Source organism: Nerophis lumbriciformis, linkage group LG36 (assembly GCF_033978685.3).
Source record: "Nerophis lumbriciformis linkage group LG36, RoL_Nlum_v2.1, whole genome shotgun sequence".
In the NCBI taxonomy this organism is placed as follows: Eukaryota; Metazoa; Chordata; class Actinopteri; order Syngnathiformes; family Syngnathidae; genus Nerophis; species Nerophis lumbriciformis.
In genome coordinates, this window is record NC_084583.2 from 15222501 (window position 1) to 15236514 (window position 14014).

Consider the following 14014-nt stretch of genomic DNA (forward strand, 5'->3'; position numbering starts at 1 on the left):
CACGTAGCACAAAAGGCAAGAAACAAAAGGACTAGCGTGGGAGCTAGCAGGCAAAATGGCATAGCGTGAAAACTAGCAGCTAAGGAACATGAAATAATCGTCGTCATCAGTTGTATGGGAACAAACTAGGAAGCCAGCCCGAGTGAGGCCAGGGAAAAGACTAAATAGCCCTCTGATTAGCGCCCGGGCAACAGGTGCGCGTCCCGGACACTAACCAGAGGCAGGTGTATACAATCTGCCGTCATGGCAACAGAAATAAACGAAACTCAAGGTGCTGAAAACACATGTGACGAGAAACATAAACAAACTATGATCCGTGCAGCGGATCGTAACACAAAGGGTGGCTATTTTGAAGAAACTAGAATACAAAACATGTTTTCAGTTATTTCACCTTCAAAACTCCACATGTGTTCATTCATAGTTTTGATGTGACAATCTACAATGTAAATAAAGCATTGAATGAGGAGAAGGTGTGTCCAAACTGTACGGTGCAGCTTGGACTAGTTGTTAGTGGTGTCTCCTAAAAAGAGGTGAAGCACAGATGGATAGTTCATGTCGTGTGTTGAAGGTCAGCAGCAATCCTCACAGTGTTGTGTGTTCACAGCGAGTGCAGATGGGAGTGATACGGAGGTGTGGCCTCAAGTGAAATGTGTGGCGTGACTCAGGAAAGGAGCAGGAATGGTAGCATGACATGAGGATGCACACCCCCTCAACACAATCCTCACCAGGATGATCATCATCAAAATGTTGTATAGAAGTGCTTCTCAAACTTTCTTTTTCCCCGCCAAGTGCCGCCTCAGAAAACACTTGGCTCTCCAGGTAGCACCTCCATGGCCAACTTTAAAATACGGTAGCGTAATAGGCCTATGTACTCGTTAAAAAGAGGTTTTATTTGACATGTATGTTTGATATTTTTGGCCACTGTAACGATAAAGTTAAAGTACCCATGATTGTCACACACACACTAGATGTGGCGAAATGATCCTCTGCATTTAACCCATCACCCTTGATCACCCCCTGGGAGGTGAGGTGAGCAGTGAGCAGCAGCAGTGGCCACGCTCAGGAATCATTTTTGGTGATTGAAACCCCAATTCTAACCCTTGATGCTGAGTGCCAAGCAGGGAGTTAATGGCTCCAATTTTTATAGTCTTTGGTAGGGATGATGAAGAAAAGAACCGATTTCATGGACTCGAATCCCTTTTTGAGAACCGGTTCCCATTATCGAGGCCACTATAGTAAAGAAAAAGAGTTGGTTCTTTATTCGAATCCCTGGGAACAAATCCCTTCTCACAAGAAATGCCCTGTGGGACGGCAATGTTATGCCCATTTGATTGTAGACTCTTACTGACACCTTGTGGCGATATGAAAATACTACGCGTCAATAGTTTGGGCACTTCCGGGTTGGCGACGTCAGTTCAGTTCATGAGACAATTGAGAAGTAGACAAGTTGTGTTAGCTCTTACAAGCCTTGGAAAAGATAAGTCTGTAAGTAAACTGTTTAACTTCTTTATGTAACTCAATATTAAGGTGGAAAGTGGTTAAGTTTGATACTAAGATGTTTATTGAAAAACGATTTTTGTGCACTGTTTTAATGGATGTTTTGAGGACTTAAAACGGCTGCCAGTCGTGCATTTCCACCAATGAAATAGTTTCAACACTCAGAAGTATTTGTTTGATAATAGTACATGTTGTGTATTAAATTTCAGTATGTTAATTGAATCACATAGCTTATACATTTGTCTTTGTCTGTATTTCAGTTTAAAAAAACAAAAAACAGTCCAGTGCAAGACAAAAGTAAAGATAGGAAAAGACAAAGCAAGATCAACAACAATAAAGAGCCTAAATGGATTAATCTGCTTTGGAACTTTATTAGACGTCTTGGATTGTTTGTTAGCTGTCTGCCTGTGTGTATAGTTAGTATGTTCCAATAGCAGCAGAAGTGCACTTTTTGGAGAGCTGTATTATTTTCAGTTTTGTGCCCAAGGGACTGATTTTATTTAACACTATATTATTATTTATACACCTGTAGTGATCACAGAGACAGGTTGTTTTTGTGTTACTGTATATATATTTTTTTTTTCTGAAAAATCCCACTTAATATACTTTGGGTAACAACAGTCAATATTTATTTATTTTATTTTTTTAGGGAGGTAACTGTCAATATTTTTTTATTTTTTTTTATTTATTTTTTTCTTATAAAATAAAAGTGAGCTTTCGTTAAACCAAATATTGTGTTTTTTTCCATATACAACAACCTATCTGGATTCGATAAGGGAATCGATAAGGAATCGATTCGATAAGAGGATTCGATAATGGGCTCGAACTCGGTAATTTCTTATCAAACATCATCCCTAGTCTTTGGTATGACTCGGCCGGGGTTTGAACCCACAACCTACCGATCTCAGGGCGGGCACTCTAACAATGTCCCGGAAAACCTGGAATTTTGGGATATCTGGGAATTTTTGGAATTTGTCAAGGGAAAGACCGTGATTACCGAATAGGCTGAACAGCTTGAAGTTGGAACGGTTTGAATCGGGTGAAAAATGTGGAAATTGTGGAAGTTTGAAAAATGGCCAATTCATTTTTATAGTCTTTGGTATGACTCGGCCGGGGTTTGAACTCACGACCTACCCATCTCAGGCCGGACACTCTGAACCACTAGGCCACTGAGCAGGTTAAACATATTAAACACATTTTGAATAGTAACACTATAGGATACATAGGATAATAAATCACTACCTTATTCAAGTGATTCTTTGGCATACCGCTAGTTCAGGGGTCGGGCGCATGCGGCTCTTTAGCGCCGCCCTAGTGGCTCCCTGGAGCTGTGTGAAAAAATATAAATATAAATACAAACCTTCCTAATTGTTAAAAATCCCACTGTTTATGTTAAACATGCTTCACTGATGAGAGGATTTGGCGAGCGTCGTTATGTCCTGCTAATTTTGGCAGCCCTTGAACGCACCGTAGTTTGTTTACATGTACAACTTTCGCCGACACTGCCACAGAAAGACGTGTTTTATGCCACTCCTTCTTTGTCTTATTTTGGGTTAGGGTTAGGTCTCTGAAACAAATGCCATGGGTGGCTCTACACCTAACATCCACTGTAATGATACCAAGTACAAGAACGTATCTAGTTAACACTACTATGATTACATCTATATTTTTTATCGTCACAAAATCTTTTTAAAATTCATATCATATTCATAAAGTCAGGAAATACGTACCTGGACACATGAGGACTTTGAACATGATCAATGTATGATCCTGTAACAACTTGGTATCGGATCGATACCTAAATGTGTGGTATCATCCAAAACTAGAGATTACTCATTTTCATTAATTACTAGTTTCTATGTAGCCGTTTTTATATTGTTTTACTTTCTTTTTTATTCAAGTAAATGTTTTTAATTTATTTATCTTGTTTTATTTTATTAATTTTTTTAAAAAGGACCTTATCTTCACCATACCTGGTTGTCCTAATTAGGCATAATAATGTGTTAATTCCACGACTGTATATATCGGTATCGGTTGATATCGGTATCGGTAATTAAGAGTTGGACAATATCGGAATATCGGATATCGGCAAAAAAGCCATTATCGGACATCGCTATCCAAAACTAATGTAAAGTATCAAAGAAGAGAAGAATAAGTGATTATTACATTTTAACAGAAGTGTAGATAGAACATGTTAAAACAGAAAATAAGTAGATATTAACAGTTAATGAACAAGTAGATTAATAATAAATTTTTTATAGTTTGTCCTTCATAATGTGTACAAAATAATAGGTGTATAAATGACACAATATGTTACTGCATAGACTAATTAGGAGTCTTTGTTTGTTTACTTACTACTAAAAGACAAGTTGTCTAGTATGTTCACTATTTTATTTAAGGACTAAGTTACAATAATAAACATATGTTTCATGTACCCTAAGATTTTTTCTTCAAATAAAGCCAATAATTATATTTTTTGTGGTCCCCTTTATTTAGAAAAGTATCGAATTACATTTTGGTACCGGTACTGGTACCAAAATATTGGTATCGGGACAACTCTCGTGTGTATTAAACAACAATACAACAAAAAAGGCTTACAACCACAATACAGTTAGTAGTTATGTGGGATGATGCTGATACTGATGATGTCATCACCAATGGACACACTAATAAAAAAAGGAGATCATACAGAAATTGTCCGCCCTGAGATGGGTAGGTTGTGAGTCCAAACCCCGGCGAGTCATACCAAAGACTATAAAAATGGGAGCCATTACCTCCCTGCTTGGCATTCAGCATCAAGGGTTGGAATTGGGGGTTAAATCACCAAAAAATGATTCCCGGGCGTGGCCACCGCTGCTGCTCACTGCTCCCCTCACCTCCCAGGGGGTGAACAAGGGTGATGGGTCAAATGCAGAGAATAATTTCGCCACACCTAGTGTGTGTGTGACGATCATTGCTGTCAGGTTCAAACACTGATGACATCTATTAAACAAGACAAGAAGCAAAGAATTAAACAGAGACAGAATTCAATTTGGCTCTATTTTGAGGGGAAATGTCTGGTCTGTACTCTTGCACAGTTTCCAGCACGCTCTGACGAAAAAAGGTTTACGTCTCCTCCTTTATTTGGATATTCCCTGTTTACACAACAACAGCTGTTTCTAAAGGAATGGGGAAATGTAAACAGCTCTTGTGTTTGGTCACATTAACACAAAAGAAAAAGATGCTTCAGACTTGGGCTGGTCCTGGATCGAGCTTGGGCAGGTCTTGGATGACAACAGATAACCCCTAATCTCCTCCCATCGTACACAATGGAATTTTCCAAGCCTTTGGCTTGGTGCAACAAAGACAGCTTTCATCTGTTCACTGGGAACTCAGCGTACGGAAAATGTTTTGATAATTTAACATACAATTTTTCTGACAATTGCTACTTTAACTGTAACTTTTAAATGAACAATGTTGAACGGGTCCATAGGACGAGGTCAAGCAAGGTCACCTGCTATCAGTCTTTCCTCGCAGGTTTAATAAGCGTGAACGAGTCATTCTGCAGCTCATGTCGGCGTTTGCGTTCGATGCTCCGACGTAGCTGCCTGGCTGCTGCTAAAAGGGACAAATATGGTCATTTTCTTTCCTGTACAAAAATCGACAGTATGGACCCAAAGCTCGTCAGCGCATCCCTGAATGAATCGCCCACTCACATGTCACCCAAGAATCTTGGCTCTATGTTTCCTGTGTGTCACTCAGTCTTTGTCTCAGCGCCGATTCTTTCTCTTCCGTCAAATGTGCTGCCGCATGTGTCGGTCTTTGTCAATCCTTTTTGTGACGCACATGGCTGCACATGTCATTTTGGGATGGAACAACCATGAGGGAGGCCTATGAGAGACGTGCTAATTAATCGTTCTTTTTTTTGTCCTGCACGTGGAAACATGAGCCGCTCGCTGCTCTGCTACCAGAATGGAAACTAAAACCCGAGGAGGTCATCGAAAGAGATTGAATACTATAAGTGGCTAATATATACTTGGTTGAATGAGTTATTTACACAAAAGCATTGGGCAAATGTTTTTTTTTTACATACCCTAATTGCCTGTAGCACGGCAGTAAAACGGCTGAAAAAACAAAATAGAAGTTGTCGTTATGGACCCTCTAGCTGTGGAAATGATAGAATAGAAAGAATAGAAAGTACTTTATTGATCCCTGGGGGAAATTCAGCACCACAGTTCGCTCACAATAGACAATAACACTTAAGTATGTTTTACATGTGAATAATATAAATACAGTCTATTATACAGCATTATTCACATGTGAATAACATAAATACAGTCTATTATACAGCATTATTCACATGTGAGTAATATAAATACAGTCTATTATACAGCATTATTCACATGTGAATAATATAAATACAGTCTATTATGCAGCATTATTCACATGTGAATAATATAAATAGTCTATTATACAGCATTATTCACATGTGAATAATATAAATATAGTCTATTATACAGCATTATTCACATGTGAATAATATAAATATAGTCTATTATACAGCATTATTCACATGTGAGTAACATAAATACAGTCTATTATACAGCATTATTTACATGTGAATAATATAAATACAGTCTATTATACAGCATTATTCACATGTGAATAACATAAATACAGTCTATTATACAGCATTATTTACATGTGAATAACATAATTACAGTCCATTATACAGCATTATTCACATGTGAGTAATATAAATACAGTCTTGACGGCAGCAACTAGGATGGTTATATTACTAATAATAATGCGATGAGGTGGCGACTTGTCCAGGGTGTACCCCGCCTTCCGCCCGATTGTAGCTGAGATAGGCTCCAGCGCCCCCCGCGACCCTAAAGGGAATAAGCGGTAGAAAATGGATGGACAGTCTATTATACAGTATTATTCACATGTGAATAACATAGATGCAGTCTATTATACAGCATTATTCATATGTGAATAATATAAATACAGTCTATTATACAGCATTATTCACACGTGAATAATATAAATACAGTCTATTATACAGCATTATTCACATGTGAATAATATAAATAGTCTATTATACAGCATTATTCACATGTGAATAATATAAATATAGTCTATTATACAGCATTATTCATATGTGAACAATATAAATATAGTCTATTATACAGCATTATTCACATGTGAGTAACATAAATACAGTCTATTATACAGCATTATTCACATGTGAATAATATAAATACAGTCTATTATACAGCATTATTCACATGTGAATAACATAAATACAGTCTATTATACAGCATTATTCACATGTGAATAACATAAATACAGTCTATTATACAGCATTATTCACATGTGAATAACATAAATACAGTCAATTATACAGCATTATTCACATATGAATAATATAAATACAGTCTATTATACAGCATTCTTCACATGTGAATAACATAAATACAGTCAATTATACAGCATTATTCACATGTGAGTAATATAAATACAGTCTATTATACAGCATTATTTACATGTGAATAATATAAATACAGTCTATTATACAGTATTATTCACATGTGAATAATATAAATACAGTCTATTATACAGCATTATTTACATGTGAATAACATAAATACAGTCTATTATACAGCATTATTCACATGTGAGTAATATAAATACAGTCTTGACGGCAGCAACTAGGATGGTGGATGCTGGAATCGAATCAGAAACCTCCAAGTTTCTGGACAGCGGCGCTACCTACTAGCTACTCCGCCCCATTTGGTAGTATTAGATCCAATTTTGAGAACTGGCGACATGAGTTACCCACTGTTTGGCTCATTGCTGTCAATAAATGGTTTTATTCTCCGTAATAAGTGTCAGGTTCAAACAGACAAGAAGCAAGGAATCATGCAGAGACAGAGTTAAATTTAGTTGAATGAGGAGAGACGTTTTGGGCTGTACTCTCAGTTACAGAACCAACCTACGCTCTAAGGCACAGCCCACGTGCTCCACTATTTATTTGGGAGTTCCGTGGTTACATCACTGAGGCTGCTTCTGAAGGAAGGGGGGTAATTTCTGCAGCCCCAGTTGGACACAATATATGATTATTCATGACACTGACACTCGTGGTATCGCCCTGTCCCTGCTTTGTCTGCGTCAGGGTACTCGATGTTCTGGACGCAAACACTGATACAAGACGACTCGCAATCTTGGATTTGCAAGTTGTCCCTTTACACAGATTTAAAAGTACAACTTCAGCACAATTGATAATAACTATAGCAACAGCCTTTAAGCATAAGACTTGTGTGATAACTTACACATATTTATTCTAACAATAAGTCACACTGACAGACGAAGGTAACGCATTGTATGAACGACGACCGTGGTTCAGTCCAATGTATAAGTGGGGAGCATCACCAGGCTTTGAGTCATTCAGAAAACGTGTCTAGTGAGGTCACATTGGGACTGAGTTCTGCACGTGCACGACGACTGTGGCAAACAACTAAAAGCTGTTGTGGAGAAAAGAAAAGAACAAAGGAGTGAATGAGTCAGACCGACATCACGCAGACTCGCTCTGGGAGGTTTTAACAGCCTTTGTTGTCTCGTGACGTCCGCCAGCATTTTCTTTGACGTTCTATAAATGTCAACACCACTTCCGGGTGAAACAAGCATGGATCCTCCATTGCTATTTTTTGATACTCCATATGGTATTTACTTTTGGATTGGTGGTATTTGAGCACGTCCATCTGTTGCTTGGCAGATTTTCTCATACGTTCTTCCACGTTACGCCTGCCAGATTTGAGATGATTAATACAAATGGATGTTTGGGGATTGCAAAAAAGTAGCGAGACTCGAGCGACACGTGCTCGGAGACATGAATTCATCTGTGCTATTATTTGCACAGATTACCTTTAAGAAACACCAGAAGGATGACTGATTAGAGAACGGATCTTTAGCTTTGGCAGGAAAGAACCCTTCTAAATCAGAGCCATCATTTTTGATGTTGACATGAAACTACGTTTGTTGCATTAGGACAATTGACACTTTACTGGCAAGGAACTTAAAGGTGGTGTTTGCAACTTCCTCACAGTAACATTTTTCAAAGCAATAAATAAATCCATCCATCCATCCATCTTCTTCCGCTTATTCGAGGTCGGGTAAAATCCCAGACTTCCCTCTCCCCAGCCACTTGGTCCAGCTCCTCCCGGGGGATCCTGAGGCGTTCCCAGGCTAGCCGGGAGACATAGTCTTCCCAACGTGTCCTGGGTCTTCCCCGTGGCCTCCTCCCGGTCGGACGTGCCCTAAACACTTCCCTAGGGAAGCGTTCAGGTGGAATCCTGACCAGATGTCCAAACCATCTCACCTGACTCTTCTCGATGTGGAGGAGTAGCGGCTTTACTTTGAGCTCCTCCCGGATGACAGAGCTTCTCACCCTATCTCTAAGGGAGAGACCCGCCACCCGGCGGAGGAAACTCATTTCGGCCGTTTGTACCCGTGATCTTGTCCTTTCGGTCATAACCCAAAGCTCATGACCATAGGTGAGGATGGGAACGTAGATTGACCGGTAAATTGAGAGCTTTGCCTTCCGGCTCAGCTCCTTCTTCACCACAACGGATCGATACAGCGTCCGCATTACTGAAGACGCCGCACCGATCCACCTGTCGATCTCACCATCCACTCTTCCCTGACTCGTGAACAATACACAGAGGTACTTGAACTCCTCCACATGGGGCAAGATCTCTTCCCCAACCCGGAGATGGCACTCCACCCTTTTCCGGGGCAAGAACCATGGACTCGGACTTGGAGGTACTGATTCTCATCCCAGTCGCTTCACACTCAGCAGTGAACCGATCCAGTGAGAGCTGAAGATCCTGGCCAGATGAAGCCATCAGAACCTTATCATCTGCAAAAAGCAGAGACCTAATCCTGCAGCCACCAAACCGGATCCCCTCAACGCCCTGACTGCGCCTAGAAATTCTGTCCATAAAATTTATGAAGAGAATCTGTGACAAAGGGCAGCCTTGGCGGAGTCCAACCCTCACTGGAAACGTGTCCGACTTACTGCCGGCAATGCGGACGAAGCTCTGACACTGATCATATATGGGAGCGGACCGCCACAATCAGACAGTCTGATACCCCATACTCTCTGAGCACTCCCCACAGGACTTCCTGGGGGACACGGTCGAATGCCTTCTCCAAGTCCACAAAGCACATGTAGACTGGTTGGGTAAACTCCCATGCACCCTCAAGGACCCTGCCGAGAATATAGAGCTGGTCCACAGTTCCACAACCAGGACGAAAACCATACTGTTCCTCCTGAATCCGAGGTTCGACTATCCGGCGTAGCCTCCTCTCCAGTACACCTGAATAGACCTTACTGGGAAGGCTGAGGGGTGTGATCCCACGATAGTTGGAACACACCCTCCGGTTCCCATTCTTAAAGAGAGGAACCACCATCCCGGTCTGCCAATCCAGAGGTACAAAGCACATGTAGACTGGTTGGGAAAACTCCCATGCACCCTCAAGGACCCTGCCCAGAATATAGACCTGGTCTACAGTTCCACAACCAGGACGGAAACCATACTGTTCCTCCTGAATCCGAGGTTCGACTATCCGGCGTAGCCTCCTCTCCAGTACACCTGAATAGACCTTACTGGCAAGGCTGAGGAGTGTGATCCCACGATAGTTGGAACACACCCTCCGGTTCCCCTTCTTAAAGAGAGGAACCACCATCCCCGGTCTGCCAATCCAGAGGTACAAAGCACATGTAGACTAGTTGGGCAAACTCCCATGCACCCTCAAGGACCCTGCCGAGAATATAGAGCTGGTCCACAGTTCCACAACAAGGACGAAAACCATACTGTTCCTCCTGAATCCGAGGTTCGACTATCCGGCGTAGCCTCCTCTCCAGTACACCTGAATAGACCTTACTGGGAAGGCTGAGGAGTGTGATCCCACGATAGTTGGAACACACCCTCCGGTTCCTCTTCTTAAAGAGAGGAACCACCATCCCCGGTCTGCCAATCCAGAGGTACAAAGCACATGTAGACTGGTTGGGCAAACTCCCATGCACCCTCAAGAATAAATATATCAAGAACACCATGGAATATGCTCCAGCACCCCCGAAAGGGACAAGCGGTAGAAAATGAATGGATGGATGGATGGATAGTGGCTTGGCAGAACATATTTGTTTAACAATTGTCTACATTTTTACAGAAAGGTGAAAAAAGACCCCGAAGACAAAAAAAAAATGTGTGGCACAAGTTAAACAAATAGCTTAACAAAAATGGGAACAAAAACAAGGTAGCATCAAAGACAAAGTAGATCTGACCGTAGCAAAGAGTCTATCAAGGCTACAACACAGCCTGGCAGAAAAAGAATCACCCTGATCCAGTTTTACGCAGGTGGTTTTAAGCAGGATGGTAGGATGATGTGTGAGGGAGCAGGGTTGGGGTGGGGGCGGGGTTTGGTGGTAGCAGGGGTGTATAATGTAGCCCGGAAGAGTCAGGGCTGCATGGGATTCTGGGTATTTCTTCTGTTGTGTTTATGTTGTGTTAAGGTGCAGATGTTCTCCCGAAATGTGTTTGTCATTCTTGTTTGGTTTTGGTTCAAAGTGTGGCGCATTATTAGTAAGAGTGTTAAAGTTGTTTTATATGACCACCGTCAGTGTAACCTGTGTGGCTGTTGACCAAGTATGCCTTGCTGTCATGTACTTGTGCAAGCAAAAGATGTATATTGATTAACAAGTGTTGGGCTGGCACTCTGTTAATACAGATTGTAGAGGATGCCAAATGTTGTACCATCATGGCACGCCCTTATTATAGCTGTAAGGGTGAAAATTGGTGAATATTAATCCCGGGAGTTTTCTGCGAGAGGCACTGAAAACCGGAAGTCTCACGGGAAAATTGGGGGGTTCAGCAAGTAAGCTGCTGAGCCGCATCAGAGTGATCAAAGAGCCGCATGCGGCTCCGGAGCCGTGGGTTGCCGACCCCTGCCATAGTTAATGCTATTCGTTTCATGCCACAGTTTCGTGTTTGTTCCATGCCATAGTTAATGCTATTCGTTTCATGCCACAGTTTCTGTTTGTTCCATGCCATAGTTAATGCTATTCGTTTCATGCCACAGTTTAGTGAGGTTTCATGTCTATAGTTTCATGTTTCCTGCCCTAAGTTTTTGCCTTAGCTTCCGTGTGCGATAGGCACGCTTGCCTTTGTTTTCTTAGTTGGATAATTAAATCATGTTTTTACCTGTCCAGAGTAGTCCGTTTGCATCCCGAGGAAACAAACCTTGCAGCAAGCTGCGACCCCCCTCACGTGACATGACACTGCATCCTTCGGAGGACCCGGCCTACGCAGCCTCAGAAGGCTGGACCTTCGGAGGCACCTCTGAAGGATGCGTCACCCGTTGGTAAATGGGACAGTCTAGCCTGCGGAGGATACTTACATTTGAAAGTGTATTCGCTGCCGGTGCCGGTGCTTGTATTTGCCGCCATCGTCAAAAAGATCCGGGTTGAACAAAGGCGCGCAAAGCATCTTGGGATATGGGAGGCCACGAAGGATGGTCGCGGTGCATCCTCGGAATACAGGGAAAAGGAGGGCGCATTCATCGGCTGCATTTGGAGGAGGCTACGAATTTGAATGAATTGGTACCCTCCAGGTACTTCGGCTTCCTCCCACCTCCAAAGACATGCACCTGGGGATAGGTTGATTCACAAAATCTTTTTTCCTTTTTTAAAATTCATATTATGTAGATACGTCCCCGGACACATGAGGACTTTGAATATGACCAATGTATGATCCTGATTGGTATCGGATCCATACCTAAATGTGTGGTATCATCCAAAACTAATGTAAAGTATCAAAGAAGAGAAGAATAAGTGATTAATACATTTTAACAGAAGTGTAGATAGAACATGTTGAAACAGAAAGTAATCAGATAGTAACAGTAAATGAACAATTAGATTAACAATAATTTTTTAAAGTTTGTCCCTCGTAATGTTGACAAAATAATAAATGACACAATATGTTACTGCATACGTCAGCAGACTAATTAGGAGTCTTTGTTTGTTTACTTACTACTAAAAGACAAGTTGTCTAGTATGTTCACTATTTTATTTAAGCACTAAATTACAATAATAAACATATGTTTCATGTACCCTAAGATTTTTTGTTCAAATAAAGCTAATAATGAAATTTTTTTGTGGTCCCCTTTATTTAGAAAAGTATCAAAATACATTTTGGTACCAGTACCAACATATTGGTATCAGGACAACACTAATATACATATATATGAAGACAAAACTTGATGTTATAGGTGACTAAGTATATTATTATTATTATCTTTGAAAATTAAGCTTTTTCTCAAAGTGTTTCTCTTTTCTCACATTTTTACTGTTATCTTTCCAGTAAATATATTATTTTTCTCACCTAAACTTTGTTCGGTATATTTCATACTTGCCAACCTTGAGACCTCCGATTTCGGGAGGTGGGGGGTGGGGGCGTGGTCGGGGGTGGGGCAGGGCGTGGTTGGGGGCGTGGTTAAGAGGGGAGGAGTATATTGACAGCTAGAATTCACCAAGTCAAGTATTTCATACATTATATATATATATATATATATATATATATATATATATATATATATATATATATATATATATATATCCTGAAAATATGCAAACAAAACTGTGTTTAGATAATTGATACTTCAAACTTGCATAAATAAATCTTAAGGAATATAACATAACTTGGCTTCTGAGAGCTTCAAAATGTAATGAATAAAATGCTAAAGTTGTTGATAAACAAGCAATTATTTTAATAATTAAATATGGTCATTTTAAATGAATTATTATGATAATTTAAAATTAATTATTTCAAATATGTTTATTTTAATGTATAATTCTAATGCCTGGATGTAATAAGGAGTCAGAAAAAATACAAATAAAAATACAATTAATTTTGATGTTTTTAGCAAAATATAGTAAAAATGTATTTAGTTTTTTTTTTTTTTTTAACTAATAAATAAATTTATTTTTAGGTAAGATAAACATAATAATACAATTTATCTCTAGTCTGGATGATTTAGTTCTTGTCACCCTGAAAAAAGGCTGTCCTCACTCAGGTCCGCATGGAGCTGGAGGGGGCGTGGCTTCCAGCTCCGGCTGAAAATCGGGAGATTTTCGGGAGAATATTTGTTCCGGGAGGTTTTCGGGAGAGGCGCTGAATTTCGGGAGTCTCCCGGAAAATTCGGGAGGGTTGGCAAGTATGGTATATTTGCACAAATAATCGGTATCGGATCGGCATCGCCGGTATCCAGCCGGAATTGTACTTTGTATTGGATCGGAAAAAAAATTAGCGGTATCGCACGTCACTCGTAAATGATGCCACTGGAAAAACTGCGCCCCCTTGTTGTAAGGAGTGTAACGTCAGCGGCAGTGAGATGGTGGAGTCCATTTTAAAAAAAAATTAAAAGGCGATGATAAAAAAAATAATAATAATTTTTATCTTAACTGAAAATATTACAA